Genomic DNA, 8,775 nt, shown 5'->3' with positions numbered 1-8,775 from the left:
NGTGTAGTGGAAAGTGCGCACATCCAGCAAAAAAGCATCAGCAGGTGCCAGATCAAAAAACTGTCACATGTAGGAGCGGGAAAGGATCTGCACACTGCTTGCAAAAGACTTAATTTATTGGGAGCAACGTTTCGATCATAGATCTTCTTCAGCCATCTTGACGTTGTCAAGCGCCTCTGTGTATTCAGAGTCTAGTTTTTTGCTAGTTTATCAGAGTCTACATTGTGCTCCAGTCATTAAAATAAAGTTCCAGATCATAATTGCATTGGAAATGACTAGTAAAGTACTACCACACAACTTTTAGTTTTTTTTTTGAAACCAAACCCATGATCCATTGATCAATAACGCATCAAAATAGAACATAATAAGGCAAGACATTCGATGAAATAAAACGAAGAAATAAGTCATAGTTAAAAGTCAATCAAAACAAAATGACAACCTAAATTTCTAGAAATGTTCAGCACATGTGATCTAACTCTCAGACCAGGTCCAAATTAGGTTTACTCACAGCACCTTTGGGCCATCAAATAACGCCTGCGTTATTTCAAGATCTCAAACCCACTGTTCTTTTAAAAAAAAAATAAGAACAAGGAGAAAGCTTCATCTATTCTTTAGAAGAAACAAAGACATTTCGGTACAGTAAATCATGAAAGCAAACTCTTTTGCAAAGTTAACATGTTCAGGATAATCCATTTAAGACAATGCAGTAGCCCCTTAACCCTAAAGCGACCGACTGGGGTCATTTATGACCCCGGACACACATTTTCATACACCATTTCTGCAATTTTCAACAGAAAAACTTGTCCTTCTAGGAGTTTGTCAATACATATGCTGTGCATGTTGCAAAATATTTTTGTGAGATTTGGACCATCTATATAGGATTTATAAACAAAAAACCTCTGGGGTCATTTATGACCCCGAGAGGATCCATGAGATACTCAACATTATAATGGCCATTGTTGTTGTAATTTTCAAACTCTGATTTTTGTATTTTGTGTCTTTGGGCAAGCCATGGTCAGTAGAATTAAAATATTCACAATATAAACATTTATAGTACTAAAATATAATATATTATATAAATAAATAGGCATCCCTACGATAGCCAACGAAGCATATTGTGAGGGCACCCAGGTAGCATTTCCTCTGTTATTGCTCCATATTTGTTGATATCATGGTACAGTGGTCCTAGACACATGATGAGAATATGAAATGGAAGTCATCCTGATGAACAAAGAGGTAGGAAACAAGTCATCAGTGTAGAAATCAATGGCGTTTTTAGAATTTTCTTTATTATATGGCTATACAAAGGCTGAAGCATCAGTTGAATCATTTCTTTGCTCTAATATATATGGAAGACACCTTTTCACAGTTACAATGTCCAGAAAAAGTGTCAGAGAAATTTTGAGTGTGCATATGGTTATATGTTTGAGACATGGTTTTGTCTATGTACAGTATATCACGAAAGTGAATACACCCCTCACAGTTTTGCAGATTTTTGAGTATATCTTTTCATAGGAAAGCATTACAGAAATGTAACTTTGACACAATGATTAGTGACCTTTAACAACATATTTAACCGCTTAAATTTCTTGTTCACTCAGAAAAAAACAAAATACAGCCATTAATGTTTGAACATGTACTCACAAAAGTGAGTACACCCCAGATTAAAATCCGGTAGAGAAGGGGCTAGGTTGGCTCGAATCGTCTCGAAATGAAAAGGGATGACAAGGGATGACAAGGGAGGTCATCAGTGTGCGTTTCAACCTTTCTTTGCATTGAACTTTTACATTTTGAGTCTGCATCTGTCTTAAATAGATTGGTGTGAGATTTGAATGCAATCCTATGGAGAATTAACCTGTCTCTCACGCAGATGGACTGTCATCCATCTGGAATTATGCTGGTAACCTTGCTGTTCTAGCCCGTGGGTGTATTAAAAAAAAGCTCGAACGTGATTGGAGAAATTAGGTAACAGTGACATACTACTTCAACCAGTCACATCGAAGCGGCCCGTGACGTAGTTTTCAGCGACGCGAGATAGAAGCCACAACAGAGCAGTTAGCATGTTGACAGTAGTTCCAGCCCAGCTAGCATGTGTAATCTATAGTGGATCATTGTTGGCGTTTGAACGGCAAGCCGCCTGTGGTATGCCACCTGTGTCCGACATCGGACCACTGACGGTTACAAAACACACAAGGCATCGGTGGATTTTGGTTGGCAATCCGACATAGTGCACGAGTACTCTGCAGGGTCCAAACAGCGGCATGCTACCTGACAATCCATCTGCGTGAGAGCCAGGTTACATGCTACCACCAGCCCCTAGCACCAATGGAGGAGGACCGCCTACTCATTTGGTGCCAGCATCGTTTGCATCAGATAAATCACAACAAAGATATGGTAAGTTAGATGTCTTGAAATGGCTATATTTTCTTTTAGTGAACACATCATGGGCATGGGTTTGTCCGTTTCTGACGGGGTGATAAATATTGCAGACAAAATGGACGTCTGCTTGCCTGCACAACCAATGTGACATATATTGATGAATAAAACTTAATCAAGTATGTGTATTTCGCTGAAAATCATTGACCAGCGATAAAATGTTATTCAGACAAAATTGCCAGCCATATGAAAACAATGCAGCCTCAACAGCATGCAGTTGCTACTAGCATTATTGGTTGTGTTCTGGTCACCGTTAGGCATGCCAATTTACCTATGATAATACAGTAAACCGTTTACAGTCCCATACGTTTTGTATATCCTACCATGAGATAAATATACACCAGGATTGCATTAACTACTCCCGGTGTGCACGATTAACTTCGGGTCTGATTAACTTGGATGGCATAAAGAGCTGTTCACGTCAGACGAGACAGGATGGGGCGTCTTAAGTTCTATGATACACTTTGGAAACTGCATTACGGTTCGACGAGAGGAGCATGCCGTCGCACTTTTGCCGTTGTTATTGTGCGCGATTGTATTCTCAAACACTTCAGCTGTGGTCAATTCAAATAGTCGATTCGTGAGTGTGCTAAGCACTTCGATAAGTTGTAGGTGACCATCCCTAGTTGATCGGACGACCCAAAGTTAATCGTGCTCACCGTCATAAGCTGGGACACACACACACACACACACACACACACACACTGTGCCATTGTTAATTGATCAATGGTGATGTCTTTTCTCTCTCTCTCTCTCCATTATTAGGTGACCCAAGACCCACGGTTATATAAGGTATGTCTGATTTATTACATCCATTGCTAGGTCAGAGGCAAAGAGTACATTACTGAAGCAAGCAAAGCCGTATTGTTAAGGGGTGTGAAACCCATTTGTGTAAACAATTAGTTTTTTTCATCGGGGTGGGGATGTGAAATGACTGAGAACCTATTATCAAGGTAAATAGGACCCTTGCTGACCTCACCTGTACCTGTGGCCTCGGAAGGTATCCAATGTTACAGGTTTGAATTCTTAGTAAGAGTAACTGAAAAGTATATGTGCTGTCCTGCACCACTATCCACCTAAACCTACATTAATTTCTCAAGAGACTGTACTCCTCATAACATTACAGTTGACAGACGCTTTTGATCAAAGTGATGTACAAGGGCAGTAATGCAAAATGTGGGTGGAAAATACTCTGTACACAGAGTAAGTAGCATACCCTGTTGTTAATTAACTTTAAGTCACCTAGAAATATTTTAAAATGTGTTGCAATCAATTCCCGTGTTGTTTTTGTTCAAAACCTTGTATGTAGCCACAATTGTCACACATAACCTTCTGAAATGTTTGTCTAATATACTTCTATACTTCCTTTGTCTGTGTCTGACGCCAGGAGGTGTATGAAGAAACGACAGCATAGAGGACCCAGCACATCCCCTCACAGATTCCATGCCTTTCAAAATATTAGAACAAGATTTCAAGGCATTTTCCTTAAAGAACTTGCAACATTTCAGGAGTGCGTCACCATTTGGGTTTTCATTTTGTACAATACATCACCTAACACCAAGAACGCTACATTTTGTAAGCTATGTTTCTTGCATTGCCAGTAACCAATATTTAAAAGAAAAAAGAATGTGTATATATACATTGATATCTTATTTGTCATTATTTACACTTTCATTACTGTACATTGAAAAAAATTAGACAGTGTTTTCTTTTCACAATAAAATTGTATTTACATATGTTCCAATTACTTGTGTACACCATTATTTACACCATTTGTTCAATATTCGATTCGATATTGTCACAAGATTCCACTTCTTTGTTCCTAATGGATGATGGTTAGATTCTGAACTAATGCTGTGTTACATGTTCCATTATGTCTATGAATCTGTCATTAGGGAGAGTCAGTCACAAAAAGCCTCGCTCACAACCAGTAGCATGAAGTACCTTAAAACCATAGGTTGTTTTGTAACTGATGTCAAATGTAAGGACTGTTGTTGACTGCTGCCTCATTAGGCTTTGTCCCAAACCCAGAGCAGACAGTCTCGTTAATGAAAGTGGCACATCTGGTATTTAAGTACACATGTTCTGTACAGCTGTCAGCAGACCATGATAACATTTCCAACTCTTCAGTAATGTCTAGATCTTGGTGGGGTAGTGTAGTGTAGATTCTATACACATGTGGTTGTACAGGCGCATTTTGAAACAGGCTCAACACAGAAGACCAAAGAAATGGAATTGTGGTAGGTGCAACACGTATGACCTGGCTGGCTCCAAACTTGTGGTGCGCATGCTCTGTGCCAGCCATTACTGAACTCACTGTCTTGTCTACCTAGAGTGTTCATTTGATGGTTTACAACAGTACAAGTGAGGGAAGAGCCTAATTCAATTTCCACTGTACATGTGTAGCAGCTGGATGACCCTGTCTGTGATGACAATCCCAGCAGACGCTGCCAACGCCATGACTTGCCTACCTGAAAACAACACACAATGTTAAAATAGAATCGGCAAACAAGGCAACTGTAATTCTAAAGACTCTATAGGCCTAGTATCTGCATTTTAATTCATACCTATTTAAGGCTAAGACCTGAACAGCAGTAGGCTACTATTACTTAGTTTTAAATGTACTGCTGACCGAAAGGGAGACTTGGGGTCCTTGCCAGTAGCTGGTGAGTGACAGGCCTCACCCTGTTTTTATTCCAGTACCCTCTTGTGTAAATTCTGTTTCCACACGAAGTAGGTCTCTTAACCATGCAAAATCTGTGATTACTTTAGTCTTTACCATCGAAACAGGTTAACAACTGGGGCAGAAAGTGAAAAGGGGAAGCCCACAGACCTATATCAATATCTATAGGTCTGTGGGGAAGCCATCCAGGTGAGTTTGAAGTCAGAATGTCGTCGTGAAATAAACATTCCATCTCTCACATGCCGACGTTTTGGGACATGCTGCATTGGCAGCGATCACGGGGATAGTACATTTAATTTAACACGAACTTAGCATAAACAAATTGGTCTGAATGTGACATCTTGGCATACTATTATGATCAACAGCACTCAGTCACCATAGCATGCGAGGTCTGGAAATGAGGCTTGTACAATATTGAATTACCGGCACTATGGGGGCATTCACAGTTGTAGCCTACCATGTCAGTCATTGTTTCACACACGTTAGAAACAACCAAGAGGTTTTCACTCACCATTTATATGTGGCATGGACCTCTCGACTAAAATCCCCACTTAAAGTTGGTCTTGTAAACAGTTGAGGACTGAACATCTGCGCTCTGCTCATTTTCCTTCAGTGGATAATTTGAAGAAGAGCGAGAACGTTCTTGCCACCAACTAATTCCTTGTTTTCTGTTCCTCTTTCAAATAATGAATGTTTGGTGGTTTTGATAACACTTGAAATCGCGGAGTTCATACAATGTGCAGGCCGCCGTTGTTGTGCTAGCCACTGACTGTGGAGTGTGCTAGCAGCACTACAGTGTTGTCGCGCAAGATGCTACGTCATACCCGTCAACACCTCACTCCACGATGATTGACATTGACATTATCCAATGGTCGGGGCACGTTTATTTTCTACTCGAGGACTTCGGGCTCGACAAGGCTGAACCAGACCCCTGTGCGAGCTCACGAAGTGTAACGAAGATGCACGAAGCACTAGGGGTCTCGCGAGAGCCAGGCTAAAGGAGAATATCATGATCTGCTTCAGTAGTCACAGTGCATGTTGACATGCATGTTTCTTTTAGGTGTATTTCAGATTGCCAATGTTGACAGCATTCATGCATCCCCAAACCATGTCAGTCCCACTACCATGCTTGGCTTATGAGAGGATACGCCTTTTTTGTACAACTCACTTGTTTACCACCACACATGCTTGACACCATCTAAAGCAAATTTGTTTATCTTGGTCTCTTCAGATCACACAACATGGTTCCAGTGATCCATATCCTTGGTCTGTTCATCTCTCTTGAGACCAAGATAAACAAATATGCTTTAGATGGTGTCAAGCATGTGTGGTGGTAAACAAGTGAGTTGTACAAAAAAAGGTGTATCCTCTCATAAGCCAAGCATGGTAGTGGGACTGACATGGTTTGGGGATGCATGAATGCTGTCAACATTGGCAATCTGAAATACACCTAAAAGAAACATACATGTCAACATGCACTGTGACTACTGAAGCAGATCATGATATTCTCCATTGGATTGCATTCAAATCTCACACCAATCTATTTAAGACAGATGCAGACTCAAAATGTAAAAGTTCAATGCAAAGAAAGGTTGAAACGCACACTGATGACCTCCCTTGTCATCCCTTTTCATTTCGTTTCATTTCGAGACGATTCGAGCCAACATAGCCCCTTCTCTACCGGATTTTAATCTGGGGTGCACTCACTTTTGTGAGTACATGTTCAAACATTAATGGCTGTATTTTGTTTTTTTCTGAGTGAACAAGAAATTTAAGCGGTTAAATATGCTGTTAAAAGGTCACTAATCATTGTGTCAAAGTTACATTTCTGTAATGCTTTCCTATGAAAAGATATACTCAAACATCTGCAAAACTGTGAGGGGTGTATTCACTTTCGTGATATACTGTAAATTACCATATTATCTGACCTTGTGATTTCATGAACCCAGAAATGTTGAGTAGCCTAAAGTTTTATTGCAGAAATATCATCTATGGGCCTAATGGATAGAATTTAGCTTGTTTTCCCAAAGTTTCACTTTGAGCAATTTTCATAATTAGCATAAATATACTGTATTATTATGTTAAGATTACTACAAGTGAATAGGCTAAAAAATGTAAATGGTAGATATCACCATGAAACTTTCCCAGTTGATTACTGATGATGAGAGAAGAAAAAAATGTATTGGATGTTTTTTGTATTTTGATGTTTACATATGCAAATGAGGGCATACATCATATTTAAAAATGTTCAAATTCACATTTTTTTGCTTTAGATGAGGGACAAGTATGTGCAAGATGTAAATAAATTTGAATGAACCCCCAAAAATAATTTATATAGTGGTATTTCTATATAAACCCCTTGGGGTCATAAATGACCCCGCTCGGTCAGATTAGTCGCAAAAACAGGCCGGTCGCTTGAGGGTTAATGCACACCGTGCCTCCTGTGGCACGCTGTAATAGACATTGAAAGTTAACTACTATAGTACTACACTATGTCAGTGCACAGGGCCTTTAGTAAGGGACTGTACGTTATTTACCGGGGGGGAGGGCTGGTGCGCTGGAAGTCCGGTCAAAAAAAAAAATCATGGCCCCCCCCTCCACCCCAATTTTGTTTTCCCATGGCCCTCCCCCCACTTCAATTTTGTTTTCCCATGGCCCTCCCCCTACAGGTACAAAAATGTAATATGTAAAATTGGTAGATGAACAACCATCATGACAACAGTCAGAGTAGCCTACATCAAGGGCAGTTGTCTGCACTATTATGTGCTATCGATATCAGTGGATACCTATGAGAAGCCGCTAGAATCTACCTCTGCGGCTGCATGGGATGCCTTTTAACTCCACTGTCACCAAGACAAATTGCAGGGACGCAGGAACTCATTTTGACCAGGGGGTGCTGTAGTCAGCGAAGGGTCTGAGAGTCCTCTCCCAAAAAAAATGTTTTTTTTTTTTTTATGCAATTTCCTGCATTCTAATCAAGTTTAGGATGAAGAATGGCGAATCCCATCTGACTAACTTCTTCATGTTTTATGTAGCCTAACCAAGGATGACTAGATTTTACCTTTTTTTGTTTAACATTTCACTTCAAAATTATTAAGTTCTTATGGAAGGGAAACGCGCACCTATGTGGAGGTGAGGGCGTGTTCAAGAGCAAATCGCGCTGCCGTGACAGTTTCTCTCTTCTCCATGGGGAGTCTACAATGTGTGAAATTAGTAGAAAATAGAAATGCATGACTAGGCTATGCGATGCACTTGTGAGAGGTGACCGGGCTTTCAAACAATTTAGATTTTCTTGCAATTGCGACTGTGTATCTCAAGATGCATACGATCAGGACCCCTGCCTTGTCTCCCCGCCCGCGCACAAAAGCACGCACACACAGACAGGCATAGGCCTACTGCTTCCCGAATGTGATTAGGCTACACTCTGACGGCCAAAGAGTTTGTGCTGTGATCGGTGAGAGAAGTAGGTTAAGCGCCAAAGCAGCTGGTGCCATTGCTGGCTATTGATACAGGGAGAGTGTGAAAGCCACCTTTAGTTTGCATTTGACGTTGGCCATATTTAAGACGCACTAAAAGGTGCCGCTAAACGGTGGTCAAATCAGCAGCAAGAGGCAAAAGGAACAAATCGCCACCACTACAAAAGTCCAAAACATCTA

General features: G+C 40.5%; 1 long non-coding RNA gene across 1 annotated transcript; it reads left to right on the top strand.

The window, feature by feature from the left end:
- Window positions 1-2,004: 2,004 nt before the first annotated feature.
- On the top strand, window positions 2,005-4,108 carry LOC134439616 (uncharacterized). The gene is made up of 3 exons (XR_010032794.1): window positions 2,005-2,394; window positions 3,202-3,228; window positions 3,824-4,108. It is a non-coding gene; the product is annotated as an uncharacterized LOC134439616 (long non-coding RNA).
- Window positions 4,109-8,775: the final 4,667 nt, after the last annotated feature.

Source organism: Engraulis encrasicolus, chromosome 23 (genome assembly GCF_034702125.1).
Source record: "Engraulis encrasicolus isolate BLACKSEA-1 chromosome 23, IST_EnEncr_1.0, whole genome shotgun sequence".
Lineage (NCBI taxonomy): Eukaryota > Metazoa > Chordata > Actinopteri > Clupeiformes > Engraulidae > Engraulis > Engraulis encrasicolus.
This window is presented reverse-complemented; position numbering and strand designations above follow the sequence as displayed.